Source organism: Cupressus sempervirens, chromosome 3 (genome assembly GCF_028749045.1).
Source record: "Cupressus sempervirens isolate cs-2001-9-10 chromosome 3, ASM2874904v1, whole genome shotgun sequence".
In the NCBI taxonomy this organism is placed as follows: Eukaryota; Viridiplantae; Streptophyta; class Pinopsida; order Cupressales; family Cupressaceae; genus Cupressus; species Cupressus sempervirens.
Window position 1 is genome coordinate 1,078,172,383 of NC_143120.1, and position 19,342 is coordinate 1,078,191,724.

Genomic DNA, 19,342 nt, shown 5'->3' on the forward strand with positions numbered 1-19,342 from the left:
CAAGATAACCAAGTAATTAAAATGAGACAAGATTCAAAAAGAATTGATATGGGGATAGTTCATAATTTGTATTCATTTTAATTGAAATTTGTATACAATTTACAGTAGACTTAGAATGACCTCAAAAGAAACATAGATCATTCTATATTCATGTATTCTCAAGATCTGATAGAGAAAATATACCATGAATTTGCTCAAAATAATGGACCAAAAATAGACTAAGTATCACTTAGACAAATAGAATTTGGATGCTTTCTCTAGCCCTGGAATCTCACTTATATAGTGTGAGATGCAACAAGCTTTAGGCTAATAGAGAAAGACAGGTGTCTCTTACAAGAGGAAAATTCATACATCTATCAAAAAAAAAAGACTAACATGAAGTTATTCCAATCACACATTCTCTTGCGGGCTTTTATCTATCACCTCCTTTCATTGATTTTGCTCCAATGGTGATTGTGTTGTATATGTAACTGCTAAGCTTGTCCCTGACAAAATCTATTCTGATGATTGCATTCTATCCTTGACTCATGGGTTTTTTCAAGATAATTACTTTGTGAAATTCATCTTTACTTCCCACTCTTCACTGATCATCCCAGGCTTTAGAAATAATGAAAAAATTACTTAGTGTGCAACCCTTGAGCAAGGAGACAATGTGGCTGTCAAATATAACAAAATGGGTAACTTCTGATTCCCAGCCATATCTACTTTCTTAACCACCTTTTGATCAAAATTTTGCATCCAATGACACAAAAAAGGTGCATACTAACAAAAAGTGAGAATGACCATACCCGTGAGTAAGAAATATTCTTCACCTCCTCAAAAACTATGCACAGGATCCCACACATTTCTATTACCCTGGCATCAGGCTATGATATCTTCAAAATTTGTTTAAAGGATGATGTTACCACTGAGAGGGTTGTTATCTTACTAGGTCCATTCATTATCCTTCTCAAAATCTTGGTTACTTGACTATGACATCTTAACATAGTTTCAAAGAGATGAAACTTTAAGAAAACACTCAGGATTACTAGTTTTCCTCTATCAAAAGTCCATATACTTCTACACGGGGCAAAACACCTCTTTTCTGCAAACCAATTTGAACTAGTATGTGGGATATTACAATCCCAGGCCCAAGTATTTTTACCTAGTAATCCCTTTGCTATCCAAAACCCAAGATCTAATGAACTCTTTAGAACCATCCTTTGATTAAAACATACAGGACTGAAATTTTTTCAAAAGCTATGGCATGAGAACTTACTTGGAGTTTTTTGCTCTTTGTAACTCTAAAATTTATGTTTGAACCAATCGCTTCACACTCGTGCTAGATTTATCTCAATCCTTGTAGTAATTATCTTTGTTCAAAAAAGATTTCAAAATCTTTATTCATGCAAGGTGAAACTAGGAAAATCTTGCCTGTTATACTCTATTATTAACTTCACATGCGAAACTTTTCACATCTTATTAATGTACAGAGTGCCACCATCTTCAATTTGGAGGATCTTTAAAATCATACGATCATGGGGTAAAAAGAAAAATAACTTAGCATTCCACTTGAGAAGTTGATCAATCAATCCAATGAGAACTAGCCACGTACATAGCTCTTTCCTATCCTTGAAGCAACTCTTGATAATGAGATGGAAATGGCCATTGATCTAAAAAATAAAAGGAAATTGTTTAAGATATTCTGAAGGAGTGGTGGGTCCCATACTCACTATGTCACATAGACTAAACATCGTGCAACTTTTTATAGTGAGATGTTGAGGATCATTTATTGAAACTTGATCTGATGATTGGGATCTCTCAAATTCTTTTATGGGTATGAGGCATTGCTGATGTATGAGAATCTGCATTTTTGGAAATCAACAAAACTTTACTTTGAGCCTGGTTAGCCATCCATGTTACCTTAGGTCCCACTGGTTATTGGTTTTTACGGTGCCTTGCTACTTTGCTAAAGATGAGAAGTCTAGTTTTTTTGATAGCGAGGTAGAGAACTCCAATGACTTGAATAGAACTTGGTGCTGTGAAATACAAGGACCCATCAAATCATTATCATTCTTGCCAACTATTTCTGACAATAGTTATTGCTTGTCATGCCACCTGGTCATACCATAGTAACTGATAAATTTTGAGGCCACCATGCTTTTTATTTTGTGGCACCTCGCTACTTCGCTAACATCAAGATGTATACTTTTTCCAATAGTGAGGTAGTGAAACATCAGAAAAATCATCATTCTAGTGCCGACTTTTGACTAGTTCCACGGGGTCCCTTTTTTCATTCTGACAACACTTGACAGGTGTCTGCGACTAAATGATCAGCTAGAAAATAAACCTCTGATTGCCATGTTTTATTTTGTGGTCCCATTTTATCCTTTTTGCACTTTCTACCTTGCTATACATAAAGAGTGCCCATTTTTTCATAGTGAGGAAGGAAAAATGGTTGATCTAATTAGATCGGATGGCTGAGAGGAAAAGTAGCTCGGGGGCGTAGAGGATTAAAAAAAAAAGAATATTTGCCTTATCTGAAAATTCAAAATTTTCACGCCTAACCATTTAAGAAGGGAATGAAGTGTAGGTTTTTTACAAAATAATTCAAAGGCTTAACAGAAGGATGACTTAACTTGGAACCCTACTCATCACCAATGGAGACAATCTAAATCTTCTATACTTAGGCAAATGATTTCTACCCTACGAAAATTCAGAGCAACAGCCCAAATAATGCACTTCCTATTTGAAAAAGGCACATTTTGACAAGCTACCATAAAGTTGATTCTCTCTTAACCATTGTAGTACCTACCAAAGGTTCTCTTTGTGTTCCTTCTCATCACAAGAATAAACCAATATATCATCTAGGAACACTACCACAAACTTGTCTAGGAAGGTGCAAAATACTCCATTCAAGGGGCTCAAAAATATAGCTAGGGCATTTGTGAGACCAAAAGGTACCATTGTGAACTTGTATTGACCATGAAAAATGCAGTCTTGTGGATGTTACTTTCCATGATGTACAATTGATGGTACCTTGACTTCAAGTCTATTCTCGAGCACCCTGTAATTGATCAAATAAGTCATCAATCCTTGGTAATGAGTATCAGTTCCTGATAGTCACCTTATTCAGCTACTAGTAATCAATGCACAATCTAAGTGATCTATCCTTCTTCTTTACAAAAATCATCAGTGCTCCCCAAGGTGATACACTAGGTCAGATATGACCCTTCTCCACAAGTTCCTCTAGTTAAATCTTAAGCTCATTGATCTCATGGGTGGTCATCCTATAGGGTGCTCTAGATACAGGTTTTGCCCTTGGTACGAGATCAATATGAAAATCAACTACCCTTAGTGGTGGCATACTAGGAAGCTCTGATGGAAAAACATCTACAAATTCCTATAATTTTGGATAGTCATCAAGGAAAAGTTCCTCCCTTACATCCTCCTCTCTATCACTGATGGTGATGGAAAACAGTTGACACCCCTTCCACATGCACCGCTTAAGCTGGATGAAAAAAAATATACAGAGGGATATTGGACTCTAAACTCCTAAAATCACTCTAGGTGTACCATGATCATCAACATACTTGATCCTCTTCTGTCTACAATCCACCTTGGTACTATGGACACTAAGCCAATCCATGCCAAGAACTACATCATAGGATTTGAAAGGAGTAATACCCAAGTCTAAAGTGGTGATCATATTGCCAATCTAAATTGGGTGCTCATGGATCAAGGAATCAGTTGACTCCCTAGCCACTAAGCTAACTCAACCTTCCAGTCAACATCTTGTCTAGCTACTACTAGCCTACAATGCTCCACTACAAGTGGGAAAATAAAAGAGTCTGTAGCTTCGGAGTCAAAATGTATAGTAACCTCAAAACCTCTAATCATACCTATAGCCTCAATCATTTTAGCCTAATGCTCAACCTAGCAATCATCAACTACTAGAAACACCTTGTGGGACTTTCCCATATCACCTACTATAGGCTCTAAGGTGGCTCATCACTGACTACCTATCGTGGAACCCTGTGGATGCTCTCTCACAATATGGCCCATAACACTACAAGCACAATATGGTCCATGGGTCTAAATCTATACTCCCTATGGCCTGGGGTACTACTGACCCTTGGTCTTGCTAGACCCACTAAAATTCCCCCTAGAGGACTACTAAGTCCTAGCTAGCTATGTATACTAGCTTTGTGGCCTCTGAACCTATCTAGGGCCCTGTGACTGCCATTGTTTGAGCTTCAAGCCCTGGTAATCCTATGATGGCCTCTATCTAGTGTCTTCTTTCCCTCTCTACTGTGTTTATGGCCCCTTTGAGGACCCTGCTGAATGACCCTGATTACCCTTCCAATAAGGTTTCTATTGAGCTAACTGCTGGGAGGGTTTTCGGTTATGAGACCTATCCCTAGATTCCTATCTAGATCAAATGTCTTTGGCAACCAATGCTACCTTGATTGCCTCTCTAAAAGTGGTAGGGAAAGCTATTTGTACTAGTCCCTAGAGAGATAAGTTAAGGCCCTTAATGAGCTAATGGATGCGAAGCTTCTCATCTCTCATGTACTCCACATAAGAGAGTAACTCTAAGAACCTACTCTTATACTGGGCCACTGTGAGACCCCTCTACTGAAGATCATGAAACTCTTCAACCTACCTCTATCTAAAGTGTTCTAACAAGTATCTATCCCTAAAATAGTCCACAAAAGACTCCCATGTGAGTGTCTCTATGTCGACTCTCCCTACAGTCTCCTCTTGCTGCAACTAATTGGAGGCATCATCTTATAGTAGGTGTATAGCCAGCCATGCTTTTAGATTGCTCCCATGGGTATGCAATCCAAAGCACCTCTGTAAGCTCTATAACCATGCCTCTACATGTGGTCCATTTGTGGTATCGGTAAATAGGGGTGGCTTAAGTCATAGAAGGTCACTAATCTCATTCCCAACATCTCAGGGTGCTCTCACTAGTGCTTGCTCTAATGTAGGGGGTGGCTTGACCTGATGTACTAATGCATCCCCTTGATCCTTTGCAAGTCTAGGTGGGGGACTTCTACTCCTTTCCCTGAGTGCATTCTATTGTCCTAGTTGTGGAACGATAGGTGGTAACCTCTGCTACACTACTCCAACTAGATTATTAATTGCATTCAAAAGCTAATCAATATTTGGAGATTACTATAGTGAGGGTCCTCCCACATCCTATCCTACCACTCTTGGCCTATGGGTTTTTCTCTAGGACCCCTGGCCCTCCGATGACTGTTGTGGGTGATTGCAGACATCCTACACAAAGTTGCAGTTCATAGGTTAGATGCAATGGATTAGGATCCTAGTGTTGAACCTGGCTTTGATACCAAAATTGTCATGCCCATAATTATATGAGGTAAAAACATTAAAATATATATATATATATATATATAATGTGGAAACTAGAGGTAAGAGACTTAATCTATCCTTGACTAGGAGGTGATGAAGTTAGAAGGAGGAATGAAGTTTGCTCCAATCGAAGTGTGGATCTCAAGTTCCCTATGAAGAGGTCACCTAGTTGCCAGTTATTTAAAACAAAAATATGTCAAGTTGTTATTATTATGAATCCCTCAATCTTCTATACTCAAAATGAGACATCCTTATTTGCAAGTGAGATTCAATTGTGTAATTGTAGTGGTAAGAGTTCTAAGGTTGTAAATAAAGAAACTTTATCGGTTTATCATTTTGTTTCTATTAATATTAGATTTACCTTATTTTAAATATTTCCATAATTATGACTATTCAATTATTATCATAATTATTATTTGCAAACTTCTATTTCAATATACATCCTTTGTTCTTGATGTAAACTTTATTATTATTAATACTAAACTAAAAATTACTACATATGCAAATATTACCCATTTAATTAAAAATAAAATAAAATCTATCATCATAACCTATACTACCTTTAATAAATAATCTAAATGAATAATATATTTTTATGTCTAATATTTTTGCCATATATCTATAATCCAAAAAGTAATTAAATCAATATCATAAAATAAATTGTATATATTCTCCTTAATTTATTTTAATAAAATAAAATCAAGATACCAAAAATTACACTATAATCCTAATTATAAAATCCCTAAATTAAAATTTCAAATGAAATAACTAAGTCAATATTTATCCCTTAATATATTTTATTCTAATTTATAAAAAAAAAAATTTAAAAATCTAATCTATAAATCCTATATACATATTTGATTGAGCTAAAAAAATTTCAATTCTATACTAGTAGTAATCACCCCAAACTCATGAATCATAACCATAATAATATTAATATTTTCACCCCCCCCCCCCCCCCCCCCCCTCTTCATGACATAATCTACCCATACTACTTTTTCCTTTACTAAAATAAAATAAAATAAAATAATTAAAACTAACACTTTACATCTATCTACCCCTAGCCGCCATCTACCACCTAACCCTATGTCCCTTTTTACCTAGCCTCCCCCTTGTTTATTAATCCCTCTCCTCCCACATGGGAAGGAGGAGGGAAGGGGTGGCATTCCATACAAGGTATCCCCCTTAAATTTAAATACCTCTTTTTTATTAGGATGGCTGCTAGGTCAAAGATAAGGTGGTTGGGGAGTGAATTTCTTCCCACTCAACTTGCAAATATTTAATAATTTCTTTTTTTTTGGAAGGCTACGGCTCTAGACGAAGTCATCCATCTACCCAATCAAGATGAAAATGTTTATTTTAAGTATAATATTATTATAGCATTTTTTTTTATAGGGTTGTTATGATATGATGGGAGGGTAAAATAAAACACCTAGATAATCATTTCTCAAGGTCTGTCCATTATTAATGCATGGAAATATTTATTAATATTATATTTGTTGTTTTTAGGGATAATATTATTTTATTTAGGTGAATATTTTATTGGTCTATATTAGGAGGAATATTTTTTTTGCTCTTTTATACATTTTCTAGAGAGTTAGAATGTGTTCACCCAAGTCTCTTTTTGTTTATCTTATTTTCCTAGATCTTCTCATGTATACTCTATAGTTGCTTAAAATTTGAGTTGATGATTTTATTTTTTAACATTTCATCATACTATAAATGTTTTTCTATCTAACAAATCAGATGCAAAACATAAAAAACAACTATCATATAACAACAAAACTACTTGTATAATTTACTAATATGGAACTTCAAGGTATTACTTGATTAAAATCTCATGAAACATCAAATGTTCATTATACACGATTGGCATCCAAAATTGAAAACTTTAGCCTATCTACAAATCCTTTGTTTCAACTTCATATCTTACAACTAATTTGAATTCAATACTAAACACCAACCAACTGAATTATTTCATGAAATTTGAGGAGATAAAGATATCAAATGAATATGTTCAATCCATTCTTTCAAGGTATAACATGATAGAAATTATTTTCTTCAACACATTCCAAATTTAAGTAATGATAAGACAACATAAACACAATATCAAACAATAATAGGGTGGTGGAGTCATCAATCAAGATACACAATGGAGAATCTCTCAAACAAGATATCTCACAATCCATCTATTTGGCATATACATGAGACCAATTGCAACACCCTTCAATTCAATAAATTCACATAATAAGATGGGGTTGATTTCTCCATTCCAACACAAAACATTAGAGTTCTCTCTCTTATGCAATGAATATACTACAAGAAGCTCCAAGCTCCCAAGGTCATCAAGTGAAACCCTACAACAAAAAGAGACAAAAAGAAATAGGGAACCATGGAGGCTTACCTCCCAATCGAGGCCTCAAGGAGGCCACCCATCAAGCTTGGGGAAACAAGGCATCAATGGTTGCATACTACACATTCACATGCCATGCATATTCACAAAAATATGACAAGTTTTAACACAATACATTTCAACACATCCCATCCCAAAGCTTTGCACAAAGATTCAACCATTGAATCAATTATAGGGTGAAGGTGTTCTCTCACCATGAGGAGGATTTTCAAAGCTATGATTCTCAATATTCACATCTTCTCATTTTCAACATGCCCTTCTGGGGCTTATAATATATTCCCTTCCACACACTTCCTTATACCTCTCAAATGCAAGTAAGCAAGGTGAACACCTTCCATTGAACATATACAATCATCTCCTCACATGGGAGAGTTCCTTAATATCTTCCTTTCCACACAACTCCTTATAATTCCCCAAAATATATCTAAGCAAGATGAACACATTCCATTGAACATATACAATCATCTCCACACATTGGAGAGTTCCTCAACTACATGTGTGAGCCCAACTAACCCCTTCACCCAAGCATCTCTTCCCTCCCAAGGGTGAGTGATGCTTCACACTCATTACAAAAAATACAAAGCAAAAAAAAAAGAAAGATTCAAGGAAGGATTCACACAAGACTTCTCACATACAACACTCAAACAAGATCTTTCCACAAACCACATCTACAATACACCAAAAATTCACCATGAAATGAAGAACACCACATCTAATCTACATACAAAATGATGAACACAAAGGATCAAGGGTACCAACCTCTCTCCAAATAAATGGCAATGGATAGTTGTAGTAGAGCTCCTTCTTTCTTGAAATCCTAGTTGTCTCTAAAGATAGAAAGTTGTTGTTATCATTTTTTCACCCCACCAAGATTCAAATTTCAAACGTCTAGCCCATCCAATGGCTAGCCACAAAATTAATATTATTTTAATGCCTAAGTAATCAAGCCTTATAACATGGTTTCTACGGCCCGCAGGTTCTTCATCGTCAGATCTGAGGAGATCGACGGTTAGCGCTATGTCACTTTTCAAAAGTTGCACGGTGGATAGCATAGCGACATTGCGCCCTATTGATGTGTGTCCAATGGGTCTAGTTTGCAAGTCATCTAGGGTTCTTCGGTGGGTCAAAAAAGATTCACAGCGGGTGGTCAGTTTCACGAGCCGAAGATGAGAAATGTTGGTGAGGCGCTATGTTGCCATCGAAAAACTCATGAGTTTTTCGATAGTGACATAGTGCCTAATAGAAAGTTGCTGCAGAAAAGAACTTTAGGAAGGTGAGTTGGGTCCCATTTCATACTTCCTTTGCCGAATTGGAAGTGTCCTTGATCCATGCTAACAAATCAAAACATACCACATCTGCAATGAAGAGCTACTCAATGAGTCGAGGCAGTACAATTCAAGGATGATGCTATGTAGACCATTGTGGGGATGCCACGTATATTATGGGGCTAGGGTTTCTAATGTTATTAATAGGATCATGGCAAGTCTTTTGTGGCCATAGGATCAGAGAAGATCGACGGTTGATGCTATGTCACTTTTTAGAAGTTGCACGGTGAAGATGATGGCGACATAGCGCCCTTCTGCCACGTGTTCGATGAGTCTTAGATGTTAGCGAGGATTTGTCAGTCAATTAGTACGTGGCCAATTCCTATTCTTTGATGCACTAGGGGGAAGATCTATCTTGCTCACTGTCAGATCAGATCAGATCAATGACAGGCACCATTTCGCTATGGTGAGGTTGCGCAGTCTTTATGATGGTGACATAGCGCCATAGTGACATGTGTCAAGTGGGACTATGTTATCTCATAAACCTCAGGGGTGATGTAAGGTGTGCTGATAGTAGAGGAGCAAAGTATGGAGTATGATGAGTCTTCATGATCATTAGTTTAAGTCAGATCGATGAAAGACACCATGTCGCTATGGTGAAGTTGCACGATCTTTACCATAGAGACATAGCACCTTTTGACCATGTGGATCAGCAGGGCTAGGTCTCACCAAGGTACATCTTCCAAGTATTTCTAGGTGTCATTCGAGTGTGGCACAGTTGCTAACATGGTACTAGGTATGATGGGCCTAGGGGAAGAACAACATAGCGGTACAATGAGTCTTTATGATCATCCAGTTTAAGGAAGATCAATGGTTGGTACTATCTCACCATGAGAAGTTACATGATCTTTATGTTGGTGACATGCGCCTTGCTGACACATGTCTTGCTAGCCTGGCCAAGGTTGACAGTTGACAACTGGTAGTTAGTGTGATCATCACAGTTAATGATAATAGTTTGAAGGGTGGCGCAGTTAGTTCAATAAAGTGTGGTCAACACAGAAAGACTTAGCAGGGTGGCAAAAGGATAAAAAGCTATTTGTCCACGTGGCTCATTCTGGTGCCAAGGATATGTTGACTTGCCTACTCTACTAATTCATGCACTAAAAAAGGAAATTGAGGGTTATCTTATGGATCTAATCTCGATGATCAATCCAAGCCACAAGAAATGAATGTGAAACATAGAAAGACACTCCACCATCTCATTCGATTCATCTACCTAGTCAAAGCATAGTTATGACATTGTTTCTATCTCCTTAGGGCATTATTTGGTAGCAAGATTAGATTTTCTTCAGATTCTCGATGATTGTCTTTCATAGGACTTAATGGTAGGTAGCTGCAAAGTCATTTCAGTAAGAAAAGATCTCAGTTATGCCTAAACTATAAAGACAGATTTTGTAAATTTTGAAAAATAAAAGGGACCTTCTCTCTGATTTGCCTCTACTATTGCTCTGTAATTCTAGTAAAAATTCCCCTATGCCTCTAAACTATCTGATTCTCCACTTATCTCCTTCAACCATTGGTATTAAAGTGCAAGAATTCTTTGCCTGTGTCATTGCTTTTTGGAAATTTAAAATCTGCATAACTGTATCTCTGCTGGCCTGTGAATGATATATAAGTGAACTTCTTCCTTGTGTCATTCATCTTGGTTTTCTAATCTATATATGGTTATTTGATTAAAGAAAATCTAGATGTGTATATCCTTAGTTTCATTCTAGTTCAGTAGCACATGTATGGGCAGAGATTGGTCCAAACACTCTATTTTGGTGCATCACCTCCTTAGATTAGAACTAGGTAGATTTTCTTTCGTGCTCTCCTTCTCCCTTTTCCTCTCCAAGAGTAGTTAGGTGCACCCTGATAGTAAGAGGAAGCTAGCATTCTCCATAGACTCAACCTCACAGTTCAAGTCCCACAGCTTGGAGGTTGCTTCCATGTTTCACTAGGTTTTCCTCATGCATAGCCCTTGGACAAGGGTGCAAACCTAAGTGACAAAATTTTTTGGCATGCTCGATGGGACTCACCTATTAAAGATTTAAATTCTACTAGTTTCAAAGAAGAAAGAGTTTCAAGATTAATACTGAAGAGATAGTACTGGCTTTAGTGTTGAAGCCTTCAAGAGGCTAATTCTTCAAAGTACTTGGTGACTCTCAACATTAACGAATTTGGTTCCAGGCCAAAGTTGCAAAAATTCATGCCCAGAGCTAAAACAAGGGCATCTTCTAGAGGTAAATTTCAATATCAAGAGCTTTCTCTTTCAAATCCTAGAAGAAGGAAAACTAGAATTTCATTATCACCAATTAGGGGTGTAATAATAGTCAATATACCTATAATATCTATCTCTACTCCTCCTATTGTTTGAACTTAGCCTAGATTGCCATCAACACTCATCAATAGAATACTTGTTTACATGGCACAACCAAGAGTTCATGCTTTTGCCACCTTTAATGGTGGAAGTCCTCTATTGATAGCCCAAAGACATGACATACCAGTATCTGCACTCAAAAGTATACTTGATTTTACTGGTGAAACTTCCATCTCCCCTTTAGAGCATATCCAAGAAGTACAAAATTCTATAATATTCATGGTATTACAGAAGATGATGTTGTTGTTAGACTTCTAGCCTCATCTTTAAAAGGAAAAGCATTATAGTGGTATAGAGGCTTAGCTCATGGTTCTATAACTAATTGGGATAGATTAGGAGTAGGATTATGCAAACATTTTGAGGATAGAATTGACTATTTGTCACTTTTAGAGTAGTTGACTACTATTAAAAGAGCCCCCCATGAGTGTATGAGTAATTTTAACTATAGATTTCAAAAAACATGGGATAGAATACCTACTACAGTGAAACCTACCCCTGGTAATGCCTTCTTCCATTACCTTAGAGCTTTTAACAGTGATATTGCCACTACAATCCAAACTATGGGAGGAGATACCTTGCCTAATACCTATGAGATAGCCATAAAAGATGAGAACATCCTAATACAAGGAGGAAAGTTGGCTCCAAGACCCCCTATGCCTTTCTTTCCTAATGTTCCCAACCACCAACCAGCAATGGCCCCTCTTCCTACAACTTCTACATCACAAGCCCTTCCTCCAGTCCCTCAAGCTTCCACATCCTCAAATGGGATAGATGAACTAAAAGAGATGCTCCAAGGTCTAGTGCTAAATATAGATAAGAGAGAGAAGACCCTGGATAAAAAATTGCAAGAGAAGGGGAGGGAGTTGAAAGACCAAGGAAAGAGATTAGAGGATAGTTTTTCTATGATACAGAAAATGAGTAACAAGGTGGTGGCCTTGGAGAGGCACCAAGCTCAAGGTGTCAAGCCTCCCCAATTGCAATATCAAGCTCCAAATGGTGGTAGGCCTTCTAATTAGTGGAATAGCTCTTTTGATCAGGGTAGGCAAAATAGTCATGTTTCTACTTCAAGCTCAAATTAGAATAGAGCTATTGTCCCTCAAAATAACTTGGCCCACGATCAAGATTTATGTCCTTCTTGCAACTATTCTTATGCCTATTGCATGTGCCAGAAGGCAGAATCTTATTTGGCCATAACTATCCAAGAACCTGCAGAAAAGCAATCATACAAGGAGGCCTTATATATTCAAGGGTATGATGATTTCTCTTTCATGAATCATCAGATTGGGGATCATTGTAATGTAAACTAGGATTCCATCGCTCATAACACTAGAAGCAAAAAAAAAGCTATGGAAGATGTTGTCCCTCCTCCTCCTAATCAAGCCTCAACTTCAAATGCAACATCTCATGAGCAAGCAGCAAATGAATGAACAAGTGCTTCGCAGTAGCAAAGTCAAGATTCTAGAAGGAAAGATGCAAGTGATCCTTATGTTGCCCCATCTCAACCCCTTATAAGTGTGGCTCCCAAAGTTTCTACCAAAGTTCCTAATGCACCATTTAGTGTGGTAGATCAAATGAAGAAGAAAAATGTGAACATTTCTATGTGGGATGTTGTTGCTACCATACCAATGCAGAAGAGGATGCTGCAACAAGAATTAGAGAAGATTGAGCCCAAGGATCAGCCATCTACCATGGAGAGTGCCACAAGTCTAGTACAACTAGCAGGGAATGTGGAGACAAATAAAAAGGTTAAACCTCCTCCATTCTATGTTTCTCTGATTATAGGGGACACATTAGTCCACAATTGCATGATAGATTCAGGGGCTAGTAGCTCAGTGATGCCTAGGTGTGTTGCTGATGCTTTAGGAATGAAGTATGAGCCCACTATTAGGGATGTGTTACAGTTGGTTGGTAGTACTATCAAAACTGTAGGTATCTTTAGGAATGTGGAGATGGCCCTACATGCATGCCCTAGTTGCACTGTGATTCAAGACATATCTATTGCTGAAGTTAAGCCCCACTTTGCTATCTGTCTTTCAAGAGACTTCACTGCTCAAATTGGTGGATTCATATCCGCTGATTGGTCATATATGTCTTTTAAGACCAGATATGGAGCAAATGCTTCAATTAGAGTAGAACCTCAAGCCCTTCATCACACTAAATCCTATGCCCCCAACTTCATCAATATGAATTGTTCCATTTTAGAAATGAATGAAAATGACACAGTAAATGAGTCTACCACTTCCATAGTGGAGATTCCTGATTTCTTCTTGGATGAGTGGGTAAATGCATATCAGTTTGAGCCTATGTCAGAGACTCTTGAGATAGACCTTAGTACATATTGCATAATAGAGAAAGATGCCCAAGTTCTTGATCTTGTTGGGACTAATGATGATAAAAATGGAACATGGAGTATGTACTTTGATGGCTCAAGGAATAGAAATGGATCAGGGGCTAGTATTATGTTGATCTCTCCTGCACAAATAAGATACTACTTCTCTTTTAAATTCCAATTTAGTTGCACCAATAATGTGGCCGAGTATGAATCCTTGATTCAAGGCCTCCTACTTGCCCAAAAGAGAGGAATTCAAGCCTTGAAAGTATATGGAGATAGTGAGTTGGTAGTCAATCAGATGAGAAACCAAAACATCACCAAAAATGGCCTGCTCAAGTCTTACAAACAAAGAGTCTGGGATTTTCTTGAGGGCTTTAACACATTTAATATTTAGAGCATTCCTAGGAAAGAAAATAAACATGCTGATAGACTTGCAGCAATAGGTGCATCTTATGATGTACTAGAGAATCTTGAGGAGAAGAAGAAGCAACAAATAAAGGTGGTAGTGAGGCTTGCCATCCCTGACAACAACACTCATTGGGAGGTGTTTGACTCCCATGAGCAAATTGTGAGTTTCTTACAGAATGAGATAGAACTCTTAGATAGAAACCAATCAAGACTAAAATATCAGTATGGTGATCAGATCATTCATCTCAATTCTAACAAGTTTCCCAAGGGTCTCATTACCATGGAGAGTGTCTTTAATCATGATGATCAAACAAGAGGCAAAGGAATGAATCTAGCTACAGAAAATGATGATCATGTCCCAGTTACAATTGTTGATGGAAAATCTCTTAATATGGGGAAGGTATGTTCTAAAATTGAGCAAGAAAGCTTCATTCATCTATGTCAAGAGTTTAATGATGTATTTAGTTGGACATATGATGACTTAAAAGGGTTTGACCTTAGTTTTTTTCAGCATACCATAGATTTAATTGATAAGGCCAAACCAGTAAGGCAAAAATAGAGGTCAGCGAATCCTAAGATTGAACCTCTAATGAGAAAGGAGCTATCCAAGTTAATTAAGGTTAATATAATTTTTCCCATCAAACACTCATCATGGGTAGCCAACTAGTCCCTGTTAGGAAGAAGAATGGAGAAATTAGACTGTGTGTGGACTTTAGGGATCTTAATCAGGCTTCCCTTAAAGATCACCATCCTCTCCCTTCCATGGAGCAGATTCTGTCCAAGGTTAGTGGCTTAAGGAGATTCTCTTTTCTTGATGGATTCTCTGGTTATAATCAAGTGCTGGTTAAAGAATCTAATAGACATAAGACAACATTTACTACTAAATGGGGCACCTATGCTTATTGCAAGATTCCATTTGGGCTAACAAATGCAGGTGCCACATTTCAAAAGGAAATGGAGATGGCCTTTAAAAATTTAATTGACAAGTTTTTCTTAGTATACCTTGATGATATAACCGTATATTCAAAAAATGTAGAAGATCATTTTGATCATCTAAGATAGGTATTTCTAAGATGTAGTCTCTTAACCTAGCCAAGTGTGTCTTTTCTACAAGCCAAGGAAAATTATTGGGACACATTGTATCTAAGGATGGGTTGACCATTGATCCATAAAGAACAAAGGCAATACTTGCCCTTCCTATTCCTAAACACAAGAAGGGGCTGCAAAGTTTCCTTTATAGGATAAATTTTGTGAGAAGATTTATTCCTAATCTTGCTACCATGGTGAAACCTCTTGCAACTATTCTTAAGAAAGGTATGGTCTTCTCATGGACCAAGGAAGGGAAGAAGAGTTTTGAAGAGATCAAGGCAGCCATAGCCTCAACCCCTACTCTCATGAACCCAAATTTTGAGAAAGATTTCATCCTCTACAATTTAGGTGGTGAGTCAAGTATCTCTGCTATCTTGACTCAAACAAATGACAAGGATGAGGAGCAGCCCATAGCTTTCTTCAGTGAAGGGCTTAAGGAATATAAAAATAAGTACAGCTTTGTTGAGAAGCAGGCCCTTGCAGTCATTAGAGACTTGAAGAAATTCAAGCACCTCTTATCCCATAATAGGATCCATTTGTTGGTGCCCCATGCCAGTGTAAAAGACTTCTTGTTAAGCAAAGATATCAGTGAAAAGAGAGTTGGATGGATCACTAAGGTAATGGAATATGATGTTGATATTTAGATTACCAAGTTGGTAAGAGGGAAAGGGTTGTGCACAGAAATGTTATCAAGTCAGGATTCTGATGAAGAGGCTGCTATGGTATTAACAGAGCAGCAGGAGGAAGGAAATGTTAATGGTCCAAGGAGCTGGATAAATGATATGAAGAGCTTCTTATTAGGGAATGGATACCCTCAGGGATTAGATAGAGCTAAAAGAAGAAAATATGGACTCCAGTCCATTCCCTATGTTGTAATTGATGGTATTCTATTCAGGAGGGATTTTAATGGGACCCTATTGAGATGCATTGAAGAGGATCAAGCTGAGAGGATGATTAAGGAACTTCATGATGGCCCTGATGGTGGTCATTTCTCTGCAAGGACAACTACCATGAAGATCATGAGGGCTGGTTATTACTGGCCATCCTTGTTTCACAATTGTTATAGATATGTGAGAAAGTGTGAGAAGTGTGATTTCTTCTCAGGCAAACAGAGGCTTGCAGCTCTCCCCCTTCATCCTATTCAAGTGGATCAACTCTTTACTCAGTGGGGGTTGGATTTAATAGGCCCCATTAATCATCCATCTAGTGTAGGTCATAAATGGATTTTGGCTACTACTAATTATTTCATTAGGTGGAAAAAAGTAGTTGCCTTGAAGGATGCCACAGAACCATCAGTTTTTGAGTTCCTTGATGGGACTGTATCTAGGTTTGGTGCTCCTTCTACTATCATCTCGAACAATGCTAAATCTTTTGTTGGGACCCAAATTTGTGCATGGGCAATGAACCACAATATCTACCTAGGCACATCATCAAATTACTATCCCTAGGGTAATGGTTTAGCTGAGTCTTCCAACAAGAATATGATCAGAATCATGAAGAGGACAGTAAAAGACAATCAGAGGGCCTAGCATAAGAAATTAAGAACTACTCTGTGGGATGATAGGATAACACCCAAGTGATCTATTGGGAATTCACCTTTTGTGCTGGTATATGGTAGGGAGGCCAGACTCCCAATTTCATTGGAATTCCCATCCTTGGGGTTGGCCCATCAGCTAGAATTAATTAAAGATAGTGCCATGTCAGTAAGAATGGCAGAGCTAATTGAACTAGAAGAGAAGAGAAATAAAGCTATGCAAACCCTAGAGATACATCAACAGCAGATTAAGAGAAATTTTGACAAGAAGGCTAGGGTCAAAACCTTTAGAGAGGGAGATTTAGTTCTAAAGTGGGATGCAGATAGAGCAAAACCAAGAAGACATTCTGAATTTGATGCATTATGGAGTGGCCCCTATCTGATTGCCAGTTGCAAACAGGCTAATGCATTCCAGTTGAGTAGGCCCAATGGTGAAGTTTTGCCCATTCTAGTCAATGGGATTTATCTCAAAGCTTGCTTCTGATGAGGATCGAGTTCCTGTATATAGGAAATTTAGTTTCCTTTTGTTGTTTCTTTCTTTTCAAGAAGTACACGGGCACTACCGTCCTCCTGTGAGGTAGCAGATTTTGAGATGTTTTAGTTTGCAAAAGAAGTTTGTTTTGGTTCTAGTTGTAGTTGCAGAGTTTTAGGGTGTTCATGTTTTAATCTATCACAGGTAGGGTTAGGGTTTCACATTGTGTACAGACCCATTTTTTTGACTCCATAGCCCAATGGATACATGAAGCCACTGGTCATACACATAGCAAGCTTGTGTCCCCTGTGAGTCACCAGAAATGTTATCATTTTTTTGCCCCCACAAGATTCAAATTTTAAACATCCATCCCATCCAAAAGCTAGCCCTAGAATTAATATTATTCTAATGCCTAAGTGATCAAGCCTTATAACATGATTTTTGTGGCTTGCAGGTTCTCCATCGTCAGATCTGAGGAGATCGACGGTTAGCGCTATGTTACTTTTCAAAAGTTGCATGGTGGATAGCATAGCGACATCGCACCCTGTCGATGCATGTCTGGTGGGTCTAGTTTGCAGGTCATCCAGGGTTCTTCGGCAGGTCGTAAAAGTTTCATGGCCAGCGGTCAGTTTCACAGGCTAAAGATGAGAAATACCGGTGAGGTGCTATGTCAACATTGAAAAATTCATGAGTTTTTCGATAGCGACATAGTGCCTAATGGAAAGTTGCTGCAAAAAAGAACTTTAGGCAGGCAAGTTGGTTCCCATTTCATACTTCCTTTGCCCAGTTGGAAGGGTCCTCGATCCACGCTAACAAATTAGAACATGCCACCTCTGTGAGGAAGAGCTACTCAATGAGTCGAGGTAGTACAAGTCAATGATGATGCTACACGGACCAGTGTGGGGATGCCATGTGTATTATGAGGCCAAGGTTTCTAATGTGATTAGTAGGATCATGGCAAGTCTTTTGTGGCTATAGGATCAGAGTAGATCGACGATTAGCGCTATGTCACTTTTCAAAAGTTGCACGGTGAATATGATGGCGACATAGCACCCTTTTGCCACATGTCCAGTGAGTCTCAAATGTTAGCGAAGATTTTTTAGTCAGTTGGTACGTGGCCATTTCCTATTCATTGATGCAATAAGGGGGAAGATCTATCTTGCTCACCATCAGATCGGTTCAGATCAATGACAGGCGCCATCTCGCTATGCTGAAGTTGCATGATCTTTATGATGGCAACATAGCGCCTCAGTGACACGTGTCAGGTGGGACCATGTTATCTCATAAACCTTAGGGGTGATGCTAGGTGTGCTGACAATGGAGAAGCAAAGTGTGAAGTATGATGAGTCTTCATGATCGTCAGATTAAGTCAGATTGATGGAAGATGCCATGTCGCTATGGTGAAGTTGCATGATCTTTTCCATAGCGACATAACGCCCTTTCGCCACATGGATCAGTGGGGCCAGGTCTCACCAAGGTACATCTACCAAGCATTGCCAAGTTTCATTCAAGTGTGGCATGGTTGCTGAGATGGCACCAGGTATGATGGGCCCAAGGGAAGAATAGCATAGTAGTACGACAAGTCTTTATGATTGTCCAATTTAAGGAAGATCAACGGTTGGCACTATCTCGCCATGAGAAGTTGCATGATCTTTATGTTAGAAACATAGCACCTTGCTGACATGTGTCTTGCTAGCCTGGCCAAGGTTGATGGTTGATAGCTGGCAATTAGTCTGATCATCACAGTTAATGATAACAGTTTGAAAGGTGGTGCGATTAGTTCAATAAAGGGTGGTCAACATAGAAAGACTTAGCAGGGTGGCAAAAGGATAAAAAGATATTTGTCCATGTGGCTCATTCTGGTGCCAAGGATACGTTGACTTGCCAACTCTACTGATTCATGCACTAAAAAAGGAAATCGAGGGTTATCTTGTGGATCTAATCTTGGTGATCAATCCAAGCCACCAAAAATGAATGCAAAACATAGAAAAGCATGCCACCGTCTCATTAGATCCATCTACCTAGTCAGAGTGCAGTTATGGTGCCATTTTT